Source organism: Chiloscyllium plagiosum, unplaced genomic scaffold (genome assembly GCF_037043375.1).
Source record: "Chiloscyllium plagiosum isolate Xiang-an unplaced genomic scaffold, Cpla_swu_hap1 HiC_scaffold_10, whole genome shotgun sequence".
NCBI lineage: Eukaryota > Metazoa > Chordata > Chondrichthyes > Orectolobiformes > Hemiscylliidae > Chiloscyllium > Chiloscyllium plagiosum.
Genome location: NW_028270148.1, coordinates 13957004 through 13974325, shown reverse-complemented (window position 1 = coordinate 13974325; position 17322 = coordinate 13957004).

Below are 17322 nucleotides of genomic sequence, written 5' to 3'. Positions count from 1 at the left end.
AGCCTCAAATCTCATGGGCAACACACAAATACTGTCACATTTCCCAAAAATGCTTTTACTGCTCAATGTGCTGTGTGGCTAAACACAAAACTTAATGGTTTATTTACCCTAGGTGTTAAGAAGCAATCCCGGATTACCACTTAGAAATTTCTTATGCTTTTGGTCATCACCTTGCATTCTATGTACTGCTTGTCCATTGAAAGCCCTCTGTAACATGAGTCTATTTTTACCTGTTTTTGTAATGGGTGGAGGGTGCTGCCAAGTTCCACTGGGTCCTGGTGCAGCCAGTGCCAGCCCTGAAAATAAACTTGCTAAATAACAATGTGTTTTAAAACTGTTCACTGCTATGTGGGTAACCTGGTTACCAAGCTTAATTAATCTGGCTGGATTGTTTCTGATTTTTCTGTTGACGGCATAGCATGAGCAGAAGGACATCAACTGACCCCTCAAAAAATTGCCCCATACAATAATGAACGTAATCTTGCAATTAATGATCTTCTCACATTAAAAGCTTTGATGGAAGCTTCTTGTGGCTCAGAGGTTGAGTTCCTACCCCTGAACTGAGACCTAGGTACAAGCCACCTGTTTCCACACATAGAATCCCCACAGTGTGGGGACAAGCCATTTGGCTCAACAAGTCCTCCTGAAAAGTATCCCACCCAGACCCATTCCCCTCTCTTCCATTTTGCATTTCGCCTGACTAATGCACCTAGCCGACACATCCCTGAACACTCTGGGAAACTTAGCATGGTCAATTCTCCTAACCTGCACATCTTTGGACTGTGGGAGGAAACCAGAGCACCCGGAGGAAACCCACACAGACACGGGGAGAACACCCAAACTCCAAACAGTCACCCTGAGGCTGGAATCGAACCCAGGTCCCTGGCACTATGAGACAGCAATGCTAACCACTGAGCCACTGTGCCACCCACTGTAGGGATTCCAGGATAAGGCTTGAGGGGCCAAATAGCCTATTCCTGTTCTTATTTCTTAGCGCCTTATTGCACTGATTTTCCTTGAATAGGACAAAGAGTGGCAGAGGGGGATTGGGCATCCAGGATAGTGGATAGACCCTTCAAGCTGGGGGGAGAATAGTTTGCCCTCCAGAGCAAAGAAGTGGGAGCGTGCAGTTTAAGTGAGAAGGAGGATGCCTCTGATTCCCACTGGAGCGCTGGCTCCTTGGTCTGCATCCAAGGAGGATACTTCCAGGCAGCTAGCCTCAGTCCTGATGCCTCAAGAGCTGGAGGGAACACTCATATACTGACTGGAAAAACAGCCTTTGACAATTGGCTTTAACAGTCCATTGACTCACCTCATTTGGGCTACCAATAACTTAGGAGATGGCTAACCCTTTCACCCTCACATCCTTCCTCTGGGTAAATAGTTCAGGGGACGGGGTGGTGTTGGCGCAAAATGGTTAAACACTTAATATTTTGGATCGATTACCTTTTGTTGGAACTAGAAGATGTGAGAGGTTGACAACTTCTGAGCAAGTATAGAGGAAAGTTAACAACAGGAAGGGTGGAGGGTGACAGTGTTTGTAAGACCTTATGGAAAGTGTGCATTTAATTTGTTGAGTTGAAAATTGTCTCTCATTTTCTCCATTTTATATAGGTTAAAGCAAAACTTCAGTCCAACACATTGAGATCTGGTCCCAAAACTGACTGACCGCGCCCTAACCTGGATTCTCTCTTACACTTCCTACACATTTCAGTGGCTGGAATAAGCAGTTATAATATATGAACCAGCAGTAAACACTATCAGTTTCATTTTGTAAAAGAAATCTGCAGAAAGTCTAGCTTCAGTTTCAATTTTACTCAAGACATCATTTAGGGGAAAAGATTTGGCTCCTATCTTTGTTTCACTTGTTCAGTTTCCAGGAAATGAATGCCCTGCCCCCTCTCAAACTCTCTGTCTTGACTGCACTCTTTTTAAAAAGATCTTTCATGGGATTTGGGCCGAACTGAGACCAGCAGTTATTGCCAATCATAGCCTTTGAGAAGGTGCAGGAGGTAAATTGCCTGATTGAATACTATCAAGTGGTTTTCCATGTCTTTCAGAGGGCAGTTAAGAATCAATCACATTGCTGAGGGCCTGGAGTCACATATAGATCATGGAGTCTGTCAGAGCAGAAAAAGGCCCTTTAGCCCATCAAGTCTGTGCCAGTTTAAAACAAGCACCTAACCATGCGAAGGCCTGATGATCAGTTTTCCTTCCATCAAGAACTTTAATTTTTTTTAAATTAACTGACCTTTCTAAGCAACCTACTCAGGGATATAACTACATACCTTTGGAGCAGGCTGATGTGGGCAGTTAGGAGTTGTGGGATATAGGTGAAGTAATGTTATTTCTGCAAATTATAAGTTCTGATACAGAGTAAATGAATTCACATTAGTCTGTGATTGTTTTCTCAGCTAGGAGCTGAGTTAGCAAAAATGGGAACTACATAGAGGAAGGACTTAGCATGAGATGTGAATACAGAACAATGGTAGAAATACAGGCGCTAGATAAAATGCTGTGAAAAGAGGCCTTTATAAACATCTGTTTCCCACTTGTACAGAGACACAGGAACAAACCCCAATTAAAAAGGCTTAGTGATAAGATGCTGTGAGGGGCAGCGCAGATGGAGGGAGTAGATAATGGTAAGCAAAGGATGGGATGACGTCAAACAACCTTATGGGGGGGGCCAGAGAAAGGCATTTGTCACGGACAAGGCCGGATAAACAGAAGTTGTGAGATCAGTCTTAAGGAAATGAATGATGTAAGCGGAGGATGGGGGCAAACAATGGAATAAGGAAAAAATATGGGGATTCAAACTGTATAAGTTTCGAGAGTTTGTTGGATTTGGTGTGCATTTGTCATTGCCTTACCTGGCATTAGACATGGCACCCACTTGCAAGTGTACAAATAAACGACACTGTTTCAGATTTTTGGTCTCGGGCTGAAATTATTAAAGTGAGTGAGCTTTTGTTTCTCACAGGAGTCAATCACATTGTTGTGGATCTGGAGTCACATGTTGGCCAGACAGTTTCCTTCTCAAAAGGGGATTAGTGAACAAGATGGGTTTTTCCAACAGTTGACAATGGTTTCATGGTCTTCATTAGACTCTAAATTCCAGATTTCATTGAATTCATAATTCCACCATCTGCCATAGCGGGACTCAAACCCGGAACATTGCCTGGGTTTCTAGTCTCGCCATAATATCACTAGGCCATCACTTACCCAATGCAATGTTTCTCAAGAGAAAATACTGGCAGGGAGAGAGGACTCAAAACATTTTGCTATAGCAGGGAGAGATGTAGGCAGCTTCAAAATCCCAACAACTACAGAAAGCTAAGCTAAAACCCTGGTTCTGTGGGAGCCTGACTCGACCCATTCAAGCTGCGTCTATTGTTCCAACTTTTAAAGTAAAACACCCTAAGGCTTCAAAAGCTGTTTACTTTATTGGCTTTGAATAAATAGTTCATAACCTCTGTCTTAAAACCTCCCTTAACAAAAAACCAAGACTAAATACACCTCTTAAAGATATAGAATCATCACATAACCATATTTCCATAATGGCTATGAGATAATATTAATTTACCTTGATTTGTGGTGTCAGTTTGTCTACCTAATCTCAAATGCTTTGCGCATTAAAATACAACGCTTTTAAGTTTGTTCTATTAGTGAGTTTCCCTGCACTATTATGGTGCCATGGTACAATATGATATTCACGTATTTGGTCCCTTCTTGTATTTTCTGGTAACAATCAACCTTATCACTAACCAGCAATCCACTACCTTCATCTTTAACTTTGATATCCTAATTTTCCATGCAACAGGAACTGCCCCACATTTAAAGCCCTATCTATAGCGCTAGTTATGCAATTCACTAGGACTCTGGTCTCAGCATGATTCAAGTGGAGCCCATACCATTGGTACAGCTCCCTCCTACCCTAAAGCTGGTCCCAATGTCCCATGAATTGGAACCTATTTCTCTCACACCAATCTTTGCATCCTAAATTTACGTCTTTAATCTTGACCTATTTGCCTTGATAGGTGCAGCTCCAGCAATGCTCAAGAAGATCCTGGCAGAGTCCAGGACAAAATAACCTGCTTGATTGGAACAACATCCACAATCATCTACATATTAAAGTATCTATTCGAGACAGCACAGGGAATCTCTAATGGACTTGACCTGTAAGCCTCTCTTGGTTCGTCCCGGAGATCATACTCTGTGGTAGTCTGGAATATAAAACTCTTGCAGACAGTTTATTTTAAATTATTACCTTTATTTACCAAAGGCATCAATGTTACACTCTAACATAGATACTGACAAGCCAGACTTGAGCTAAGGTTCTAAAACCATTAGCAGAGTAGCAGCGCCGGCTCTTAACCCGAAGACCTCTCTCAAACTACTCTCCTTATTGTTGCAAACCAGCTGTCTTTATACAGAAATTGGTATTAAAGTTACAAAAACACCACATGTCCTTAATCAGATAAGCAGCAATAAAATGGCAAAAGTTTGCAGAGGAAGAGAAACTCATTGACAGGTCTGAGTATGTTTGACTAATTAAGCTGCATACACATCAAAGTGGGAACCTTGATCAAGCCAGACCAAATGGCCAATTTCATTGGCTAGATAACCTTCCCTTTTAACAGTACATCATAATGAGGGACTAGTCTAAACTATGTGGAAAAGGTCATGAGGTAACCTCACTCAGCTAACATGCAGAGTATCATTGTCCTACAAAAGGCCTTTTTCTTTTAAAATGATCTTGGATTCCCAAAATGCAAATTAAATTCATGACACTCCCAGATCTCGAGCTCGAGGGTACAACACGCAAACATTCAATCCATGATAAACAAGTGTACGCTCAAATCAGACCACAAAGAGTAAACCTTTCCACCAGCTTCTGTCTTCTCTCTCTCTCTCTCTCTTTCTCTTTCTCTCTCTCTCTCACCCTCACCTTCTCTCAGTGTCCCTTGAACCCTTAGGTCCGTGAATGTAATTTACAGAAGAAGGTTTTCTCTCTCTCTCTCACACACACACAAGAACATCTTCCAACTTTCTTACAATGTCTAGCTAGCAATGAAGAAAGGTTGAGTAGGTTAGATTTATTTCCATTAGAAAAAAGAAAATTGAGGGGGGACCTGATTGTGGTTTATAAAATCATGAAGGGTATAGACAGGGTGGATAGGGACAAGTTTTTTTCCCAGGGTGAAGGATTCAATAACGAGGGGTCATGCTTTCAAGGTGAGAGGTGGAAAGTTTAAGGGGGATACACGCAGCAAGTACTTCACACAGAGGGTGGTGGGTGTTTGGAACGCGTTTTGCCAGCAGAGGTGGTTGAGGCAGCCATGGTAGATTCATTTAAGATGCATCTGGATAAATGAATGAGTCGGTGGGGAGTAGAGGGATACAGATGCTTAGGAATTGACCGACAGGTTTAGTCAGTACATTTGGATCAGCTCAGGCTTGGAGGGCTGAAGGGCCTCTTCCTGGGCTGTAACTTTTCTATGTTCTTTGTTCTTTGTATGTCAGCTTTAGCCTTTGTGTTTTCCTAACCTGTAGGGTAATGAGACATTCATCTTCCAGAACAGTCAAGATGAGGGAGCTGAGCCTTATAAATTAAAATCTGCTCAGGATGGTATACATGAAAATGTATCAGAATTGTTCTATTACGTGCATATTCCAATCAGTTTATTAAATTACAAGTTCTTTTCCTATTGAGTATGAGTTTTGTGAAGAGTCTTCAATATAAACCAGAAATATAGTTATCCAACATTCCACTGTGAAATACGTGAGCCTCCAACCCCTGGGGTGAGAAGGAAGTACTGCCACACATTCCACAAGTGAACAAATGTTATGACCTTATTTACATCAATCCATTGACACTAAGAACAGATGTCCTTAACTCTGCTGAACAAATGGGCCCCTCTCCTGGGGTCAAACGCTTTCCAGTATCTCCTTAGCAGATGTGTACGGCTACCAGCTTTCTCATCTGACTGATGCTCAGTGTCAGCAATATGCACTATTAGATTACTTACAGTGTGAAAACAGGCCCTTCGGCCCAACAAGTCCACACCGACCCGCCGAAGCACAACCCACCCATACCCCTATATTTACCCCTTCACCTAACACTACGGGCAATTTAGCATGGCCAATTCACCTGACCTGCACATCTTTGGACTGTGGGAGGAAACCGGAGCACCCGGAGGAAACCCACGCAGACACGGCGAGAATGTGCAAACTCCACACAGTCAGTCACCTGAGGCGGGAATTGAACCCGGGTCTCTGGCGCTGTGAGGCAGCAGTGCTAACCACTGTGCCACCGTGCCGCCTATCTGCAAGATGCATAGTAGAAATTCATCAAAACTCCTCAGACAGCTCCTTCCAAACTCACATCCACTTCCATCTAGAAGGACAAGAGCAGCAGATATATGGGAACACTACCACCTGTAAGTCCCCTTCCAAGCTGCTCACCATCCTGACTTGGAAATATATCACCATTCCTTCACTGTCACTGGGTCAAAATCCTGGAATTCCCTCCCTAAGGGCATTGGGGGGCAACCCTCAGCAGGTGGACTGCAGCAGTTCAAGAAGGCAGCTCATCACCACTTTCTCAAGGGTCAACTAAGGATGGGCAATAAATGCTAACCCAGCCAGCGATGCACTCATTCCCATGAATGAATAAAGAAAAACCCTCCACAAATCAGCTCATGCCTCAGGCAGTACTCTGGATACAGAATCTTAAAGTCATACAGTTATACAGCTTGGAAACATACACTTTGGTCCAAGTCTATCCATACCAACCAAGTTTCCCAACGAGTTTCACTTGCCTGAGTTTGTCTCATATCTCTCCAAACCTTTCCTCTTCATGTACCTGTCCAAATGCCTTTAAAATGTTGTAACTATATCTGCATCTACCACTTCCTCTAGCAGCTCATTCCACGTACAAACCACCCCCTGTGTGAAAAGGTTGCCCCTCAGGTCCCTTTTAAATCTTTCTCCTCTCACCTTAAAGATTTGCCCTCTAGCGTTGAATTCCCCTACCCCGGAGAGAAGACCTTTGCTATTCACCTTGTCTATGTCCCTCATGATTTTATAAATCTCTATAAGGTCAGCCCTCAATCTCCTATGCTCCAGTGAAAGTAGTCCCAGCCTATCCAGCCCATTGTTTTAATTCAAACCCTCCAGACCCAGCAATCTCCTTGTAAATCTTTTCTGAACCCCTTGTAATTTAATAATATCTTTCCTATAGCAGGGCAACCAGAATTGTACACAATATTTTAGAAGAGGCCTCACCAATGTCCTGTACAATTGCAACATGGCGTCCCAACTCCTATACTCAATAGTCTGAGCAATGAAGGCAATAACACTAAATATCTTCTTAATCACTCTGTCTACCTGTAACACAACTTTCAAAGAATTAACTACCTGAACCCCTAAATCTCTCTGTTTGACAACACTACCCAGGGCCCTACTATTAACGGTATAAGTCCTGTCCTTGTTTGTTTTACCAAAATGCAATACCAGGTCTGCCTTTTAATTTAGCCCCCATTTTCTCAGCAGAGCCCCTTTCTACCTATATCGTTGGTACCTATTCATGAACATCAAATGTTCAAAAGATCAATCAATGAGAAACCCAAAAACTTTAGAAAACAATTGGCATTTCATCTAAACTTCTGTGACCTTCTGAGCTGAGCAAATAATAAATGTTAGACTCACTGAGTGCAGTCCCGTTTCCCTATCCTTGTATCAGTCAAAGCAAACGCTCAAGAGACACAGTGTGGCTCTACCTTCCTTACCTTTATTCCGGGCCATGGAGAGAGAGCGATTGTCCATGTACGCAAAGACATGAGTTCTTGATCTTCTCTCGAACAGCAGATTCTCAAGGACTTACAGGGAGCAGCATCCAAATAAGGCAATGTCTATCTTGATTGGGTGACCGTTACAATAGCGAGCATCAACAGTAAAGATTAAGCCATCACAATGGATGTTCCTCACCTCATTAACTGGTATTACACAATGGATGTTCTTTACCTTGTTAACTGGCATTACACAATGGATGCTTTTTACTTCATTAACCCACTACCCTTGCCTTCCAGCACCTGATTGTTTACTGCATGTTCTTATCTGGCCAAAGTCATGCTAGCTGAGCCTTTGTCAAGCAACCCTAAACTTAATTCTTTCCCTATCTGCTTATACCTTCTCATTCCCTCCTTTTATCATTTCATGATAACCACCTGGATGGCACTACAGCTTTCATAAGACTCTGACAGCCAGTATTTAAGCAAGTTATTGACACATAACATACAATAATTATAACATCAACATTACTAATTCATGCAGGAGACAGAATCCCCAGGATCCTCCAATGTGGAAAAAAGTTCACCAGTAAGTTCTTAAATACGCAGTCCTTAGTGAGCACTCCACCCCCTCCAAATCAAATGGAAACGAACCAGTTATGCAAAATCTCCTTCAGTAAAATCCAACCTGAAAACAAAATCCAGTCAGTCTTTCTGCATCACTACATGGAGAAATCTGAATTCTTGGAGAAGGACAGTTAAATACTTAACAAAACTGATGAGACTTCCATCGTTGTGGAGATGCTTCAGATGGAGGATACCAGCACATCTGAGTGTGCAGTGCAGCAGCGGCAGCAGCAGGCTCGCTGAACGCAGCATTCTTTGCTACTTCTGCTCCATCTCTGCGTCAAATTTAACAAAGTCAACTGGCTATTTTGATGTTAGCTTGATCAATGAACTATCATATCTCTTAAATGGTCAAAAGACAAGGTAAAGCTCACATGGTTTAATATCCATAGGAAGCCCACTGACAAAAAGCATGTTCTCTTCATGCTTGTTAGCTCCTTCACTTTTTATGCTCTGACTGGTGAGATGATTGAATCCATTGGATCAGGTTGTGGAAGGGTGGACAGTGGTCCGAAGGTGTGCTTTACCTGTGAATGGAGAAACTCAAGAGAAGATGTTAGCTGCTGAAAGTATCTTTGCACTTCCTCTCTCATTCCTTCCTTGCCAAGATGGGTATCAGTATGAAGACAGTCACACATTTCACGACACTAAATTGTGTCTGCCTATTTCAACATTCTCAGTCGTCTTGAAGTCTGTTCACTATTTATGACATTATTAAGTTTCATACAATCCATAAACTTCTAAATTGTACTGCCTAAACAGTTCAGTCAATTACAAACAACAATCAGTGGTCCTAAAATCAAACCCTCAGGTACCCCATTCAGGTTATTCAAAAATGTTATCCTTTAACAAATTGATATTTGGCTAATGTGAAAGCTGTCAGGAAAAGTATTTTAAAAATCTGGAACAGCAAGAAAACAACAAAATGTTTCCTGTTCTTAAGCCATTTAAGATGTAGTTTCAGTTCAGATTTAAATATTTGTGGGAAACAAATGCAGAATATATTAAAGTATGTTCTCCAAATGAAACTTCCAAAATAAAACAGTCAGAATTACAGTGGCAACTTTGGTAGAGATCAACATGCTCTGAATGTGCAATATGAAGGGGGCCAATGAAGTCTTAACAACAATTGAAAGATCTTAAACAGCTCAGCCTCAAGTTCTAATATTCTCTAAAATCTTAACAAAATATCAAACTTAAAATGCACTCTTTGTGAACACTCTGCATTAAAACACACAGCAGCAGCAAAGATATTAAAATACAATACACTCATCTGGCTAAAGCGTGACCACTGACACAATTGTTTTGTGAAACAGGCATCGTAGAACTTCAAAGAAATCAGGAGCTCGAGGCCCTCAATCAATTTGTTTTATGGTTACATGTTTGATAATTTTAAAAAGGACCTAATGTTCAATATTAATGTAAAAGCAAAACCCGCCCTATTACATTGCCCACAAACTAGATTGAGTTGAGATCCTGATTCAAATAAGGCAAAACAGTTACTTAAAAGGATTTTCTGAACCAGTATTTTAACAAACCAACATATTTAAATATCAAACAGCCTCAGCATGGCACAATTTATATTGAAACTTCCTTTCTCGACCCAAGTATTAGTACAACTTTAATTTCAGCGTTTCTTGCTTTTTTATTGCATCCTCTCGACGAAATTACACTTATCAAAAGAGAAAATCCTTGCAGTGAAACACAAGGTGCCGCAGTCCAATCCATTCTTCCCCCAGAAGAAAGACTTGCCAATGGAGTCCACAGCCCAGAAACCGAGACTCCCACAACAAAACCCCAGATAAAGCTGCCCCGGCAGTCAATGCATTTCACTGTCAGAATCTGAGCCGACCGGCTCCACCTTCTCCCCACTTAAGACCCAGGGGACTTGAACCCCAATTACAACCCTAATTAAGCCCAGGGGACTTGAGCCCCTGTTTGCCAGCACGTTCACAAAACTGTGTCTCTCGACTGAACTAATTACCGTTCAAAGGGAACAGAGAATAGAAAGTACTTGAACGAGGGGACCGTTTCGATACACAGAAATATCTAGAGGCACCAAGGTTTAAAATCTTATTTTGTGGGCCCATCCTCTTGAGATACCGGTATTCCAGGTGATCGCTGACACCATCCAATCATAACTATTCATTTGAACTCCTACCTGGCTTGCCATATACTCGTCTCGGTTTCCCTATCCCCGTTTCAGTCGAAGCAAACACTCAGAGACACAGTATGGCTCTACCTTCATTACCTTTATTCCGAGCCCTAGAAAGAGAGCGATTGCCCTTGAACACTAAAGGCATGAGTTCTTGGTCTTCTCTTGATTCTTAGGGAATTATATTGTCACTTATAGGGAGCAGCATCCAAATAAAGCAACAAGTATATTGATTGGGTGACTGTTACACTCAGTGAGTATCAACAGTAAAGATTAGGCCATCAGGCATTTCTCAATGGATGTCCCTCAGCTCATTAACTGGCATTATACAATGGATGGTCTTTATCTAGTTAACTCACTGTCCTTGCCTCCAGCACCTCATTGTTTACTGTAAGTTCTTATCTTGTCAAAGTCATGCTAACTCAGCCTTTGTCACGCAACCCAAAACTTAACTCTTTCCCTAACTGCTCATAACTTATACACTTTCTCACAGGCAGGATTGAAATGAATTTGTTTCCCTAATAATAAGGGAAGCCTGGTGTCTTCAAGATCGGCAGAAATCCAATGTGAGTTTTCCAAAACATTAGTACAAGAGTTTAAAAAAAAAGCAGCTAAAGCTCAGTTAAAGAATACTTCCCTGACTGTTTCTTTTAAGTAGCAAACTTTAAAAGTTGAAAATTGATTTGAGGGAGTAAGAAAGAATAAATATGATTACATAGGAAAGTTAATTTAAAAATTTATAACAGAAACATGATGCTGTTGCATGTGCAACATTTTCCATTCCCTGCAAACAAGCAGCAGTGTTAACCCTTTCTTCCGACAGTTTGATTGTATTATAAAATCACAACTGTATTCATAAGATTAAAGTATTCAGGGCACTATTAAATTGTTAAGTTATCAAAGTTACATCTATATTGGGATATGTTAACCTCACAATATCAGAAGAAAGTGAAGATTGCAGATGCTGGAGAGTCGAGAGTCATAGAGTCATAGAGTCATAGAGATGTACAGCATGGAAACAGACTCTTCGGTCCGACTTGTCCATGCCGACCAGATATCCCAACCCAATCTAATCCCACCTGCCAGCACCCGGCCCATATCCCTCCAAACCCTTCCTATTCATATACCTATCCAAATGCCTCTTAAATGTTGCAATTGTACCAGCCTCCACCACATCCTCTAGCAGCTCATTCCATACACGTACCACCCTCTGCATGAAAAAGTTGCCACTTTGGTCTCTTTTATATCTTTCCCCTCTCACCCTAAACCTATTCCCTCTAGTTCTGGACTCCCTAACACCAGGGAAAAGACTTTGTCTATTTATCCTATCCATGCCCCTCATAATTTTGTAAACCTCTATAAGGTTGCCCCTCAGCCTCCAACGCTCCAGTGAAACAGCCCCAGCCTGTTCAGCCTCTCCTAATAGCTCAGATCCTCCAACCCTGGCAACATCCTTGTAAATCTTCTCTGAACCCTTTCAAGTTTCACAACGTCTTTCTGATAGGAAGAAGACCAGAATTGCACACAATATTCCAACAGTGGCCTAACCAATGTCCTGTACAGCCGCAACATGACATTCCAATTCCTGTACTCAATACTCTGACCAATAAGGAAAGCATACCAAACGCCTTCTTCACTATCCTATCTACCTGCGACTCCACTTTCAAGGAGCTATGAACCTGCACTCCAAGGTCTCTTTGTTCAGCAACACTCCCTAGGACCTTACCATTAAGTGTATAAGTCCTGCTAAGATTTGCTTTCCCAAAATGCAGCACCTCGCATTTATCTGAATTAAACTCCATCTGCCACTTCTCAGCCCATTGGCCCATCTGGTCCAGATCCTGTTATAATCTGAGGTAACCCTCTTCGCTGTCCACTACACCTCCAATTTTGGTGTCATCTGAAAACTTACAAACTGTACCCCTTATGCTCGCATCCGAATCATTTATGTAAATGACAAAAAGTAGAGGGCCCAGCACTGATCCTTATGGTACTCCACTGGTCACAGGCCTCCAGTCTGAAAAACAATCCTGCACCACCACCCTCTGTCTTTTACCTTTGAGCCAGTTCTGTATCCAAATGGCTAGTTCTCCCTGTATTCCATGAGATCTAACCTTGCTAATCAGTCTCCCATGGGGAACCTTGTCGAACGCCTTACTGAAGTCCATATAGATTGTGCTGGAAAAGCACAGCAGGTCAGGCAGTATCCAAGGAGCAGGAAAATCAACGTTTTTGGCAAAAGCCCTTCATCCGGAATAGAGCAGGTAATTTGTTACATTCTGCAGCAAAGTGCTTCAGAACATGAGATATAGAGGTCATCTTTAACCTGATTGATGTCACTTCTGTTTCTATTATGAAAGCACAATTTAAACCATGAACACTTGTCATTATTGTTTGCAGTATTGGAATTTATATAAAAAATGGATGTGTTGCAATCTCAAGCATTCAAAGAAAAAGGGGTAAACAGATTTTAATTCTCAAAAAGAAAATAGAATAAAAACCTTGTTGGATTCTGTAAATGAAAAAAGAAATTTTGTTTTATGAAGAAATAAATGGAACATTAACAAACAGAATTAAGTCATTAGCATTCAGCCTGAACTTTCAATGTTTTGGAGACATTGTATAAAAGGTCAGCCACAAATTATGAGGCTAATTTTGAGAAAATGACATGTCACCTGAAATGAAGATCAAAACAAATGAAACTTGATAATGAAACAAAGAACTGTGGCTACTGGAAATCTGAAACAAAACCAGGAATTTCTGGAGAAACTCAACAGGTCTGGCAACATCCACAGAGACAAAGCAGAGGTAATGTTTCACGTCCAGTGACACTTCTTCAGAACTAATTGACAATAGTAATAATGATGGTGAATAAGAAGAAAGAAGAAGTCAAAAACGTATGGCATGTTGTTGAACCACCAATGTAAGTTTGTATATGTGAGCTGTGTCACATGAACATATAGAAATGCATTGTTTAATGCGCAGAAAAGCAGGTCTCAGACAGCGCAACTATTTAAAGGACAGTTTGACAGAAACTGATTAATTTGGCCACTAGAATGAGACCACATTTTAAGATCATCAATGGATGCCAACTTCATAGATAAACTGAAATATCGGATGCAATAAGAGTAAAGAGGGATATAGAGTTTGCATACTGTAAGTTGATATATAGGTGAATTAAAGCCCATGCATGAGCTTTTCTTTGAACTATATGTGTTGACAACATGCCAGTAATGTAGAATTTTGTGGGATGATCTTTAGATGGAGAGGGTAAATGATCACATTTTACTGGAAAGGTTTTTACAATTATTCTTGCCACTTGTATAGATAATGCTGATAATTCTAGCAGCTTTACCTGCAATATGTCATCAAGAAACTGAGGAACCCAGCTTGTAATTTGGAAATAACTAGGTTACTGAGCAATAGAATCATGAAGGTCTAACTCGCAGGAAAAGGCCCTTTAGCCCATCAAGTCTATGTTAGTCAATAGCAACCACCTAACTATTCTAATCACATTTTCCAGCCTATAGCCTTGGCACCATAAGTGGATATCTAAATGCATCTTAAACATTTCTGAGGGTTTCTGTTTCTCCCACCCTTACAGGCAGTGAGTTCCAGATTCCCACCACCCCCTAGGTGAAATAGATTTTCCTCACATACCCTTGAAACCTCCCGTCTCTTGCGTTGAATGTATGCCCTTTTTCACTGATCGCTCCACCAAGCTATCATGTCTACACTGCTCATAATTTTATACCTCTCAATCATGGTCCCCCTCAGTCTGCTCTGTCCCCAAGGTTTCCAGCATCTACAGTCATTGTTTTTACCCCAAGGAAACAACCCTAGTCTGTCCAATCTCATTTCATAACTGAAACCCTCCAGGCCAGCCAACATCTTGCTAAAGCTCCTCTGGACCCTCTCCAGTGCTATCATATTCCTCCTATAATCTGGATTCCAGAATTATACACACTACTCTAGCTGTGACCTGACCAACCTTGTGTACCAGTATAACCTCCCTGCTCTTAAACATCATGTCTCAGCTGATAAAGGCAAGTATCCTATATACTTTCTTAATCAATTTATCGACTTGTCCCATGTACACCAAGATCCCCCGATCCTAGAGCTTACCAGGGTTCTTTCATGAGATGTATAAAGTTTCCTTCTTAAGGGGGCAATCTGTAAGTAATCATGTAACTTTATAAATTACCAAGAAATGTAGTGAGTATTATAAAATTAGGTTCTTTTTTCAGCCGTCGAAAGTGAAGCCCTGAGCAGGCAAACAGTGAAGGTCAAAGAGACATGTCTCGAGCACAAACAGACTGAAACAGGACACTGCTCATCTTATTGTGGGGGGAGGGAAGTGCGAGAAGTTTATACCATGAGTCATATGTGAAGCAGCTGTCTAACGGTTGAACAGAATGTGGGAGCAAGCAATGGGCCATAAGATAATTACATAAGCTTTCAACAGAAATAGGAGAGATTACTTGGAATATGTCTTTTGTTAGTGGGCAATTGAATAAGTGATTTGCAAAGCTGCCCAGAAATAAGGCAAATAAATCAATGAGAGAGAGAGAAAGAAAGCAAAACTTTGGAAGGAACAGAGATTCTTGAAGTGGATCAATGTTAAATCTGACCCAACACCTTTGGTTACTCAACAAGACTGAAGGAAACATGAGGAGCTGTCTCTTTTGCTGTGGAGATTGGCCCTGCCCCGAAACGTTGATTCTCCTGCTCCTCGGATGCTGCCTGACCTGCCGTGCTTTTCCAGCACCACACTCCTCGACTCTAATCTCCAGCATCTGTAGTCCTCGCTTTCCCCTAATGGATTTATCTTGCCTGGGATCAATAATCCATTCAGAGGACACTATCACTGTCAGCTTTGGAGATCCTCATCCATTTCTCTAAATTTTATTCTTACAGCAGGGGTTGGTAAGACCAGCATTTGTTGCCTGCCCCTGGAACTCAATGGCTGGCTTGGCCATTTCAGAGGGCAGCTAAAAGTCAATGATCCCGCTGTGGGTCTGGAGTCACGTGTAGGCCAGGCCAGATAAGGATATCAATTTGCTTCCCTAAAGGGCATTTGTGAACCAGGCGGGTTTTTATAACAAACAATGATAGTTTCATGGTTACCAATCACTGGGACTTGCATTATGCTTCAAACGTTGAATTTAGGTGATGCCATATATTTCATGGTTTTATTATGGGGCTCTGGATTATGAGTCCTATGACATTAGCGTTGTACAACCATCTCCCCACAAAAATATGGCTTTGGTTCTCGTTAACCATTTTCACCTGTTTCGGTTTCTATGTCCTCTCTACCTGTAAAGATTATACACCATTTGAAACCTTGCTTCAAAATAAACTCACCACACCATCTTTAAGTCATTCACATTCTCAACCACAAAGTTTGGGTAATCCTTGGTATCCTACATCCTGCAAGTGTCAATATTTAACCACATATACTTGTCAACCAAAAATGTTGTTTTCTCTTTACTTTGAGATTCTTATGAATTGTCCAGTTGCATGCAAAGATGAAGAGCTTCAACATTATTAGTAATTCTACCAAATGATCATTCTTCTTTCACAATTGGAACTTAAGAGCTGGAGCAGGAGCAGGCAATTCAGCCCCTCCAGCCTATTCCCCCATTCAATACAATCATGACTGATCTCATCTCAGCCTGAACTCCACTTTTTGCCCATTCTCCAAAAACCTGCAACCCATTACTAATTAAAAATCTGTTTATATCCTCCTTAAATTAACTCACTGTCCTGGCATCCACCACACTCTGGAGTAATTGACTCCACAGATTCATGAAAGAAGTATTTTCTCCTCATCTCTGTTTTAAATCTGTGACCTTTTATCTTTAAACTATGACCTCTCATTCTAGATTATGCCACATGAGGAAATATCCTTTTGATGTTTACTTTGTCAATGTTAAAAACCACACAACACCAGGTTATAGTCCAACAGGTTTGTTTGGAAGCACCAGCTTTTGGAGCGCTGCTTCTTCGTCAGGTGGTTGTGGAGTACTCCACAATTCCACAACCACCGAATGAAGGAGCAGTGCTCTGAAACCTAGTGCTTCCAAATAAACCTGTTGGACTATAACCTGGTATTGTGTGATTTTTAACGTTGTACACCCCAGTCCAAAACCGGCACCTCCAAATCATGGACTACTTTGTCAATCACCTTTGGCATTACTGGCTGAGAAAACAGAATTGAACACAATGACTAACAAGTCTTAAACTGTCATTGAGTTTCCTGCCTCAGTAAAGTTCTGTTGTGTTCTGTCTCAGGTTATTAAAACTGGATATTGTGCTTTGCAGCAGTGATTGTGACTGTTGCTGCATTTGTGAGTTCCTGGAGCTCAGTTTCATAGTCCCAAAAGATGATAACTACAGATCAGAGATTTGTTACACTCACATTAGATAAATCACAGCTTTCATCTCGAAAAAGCCAAGCAGGAGGTAAGGGGGGAGGTTACTGTATTTTTCATTCTTGAATTTTGCTGAACAAGACCAAATCACAGTGCAATTCCTGCTAAACATTCCAGTCCAGTAGTGTTCATTACTTGCAGAAGGCCTCGAGTGAATCATTTGGCTTATCTTGAATCCTCTCTGGTGACACTTTAACATGGCCAAGACCATGAAGAAGATGTAGACATCTAGAACATCCACCATCCCTCCATCAACTGGCCAGTGAACACTGAAGGTACAATTACTGAGGTTAGCTTTAGTAAAAAGGAAATGTAG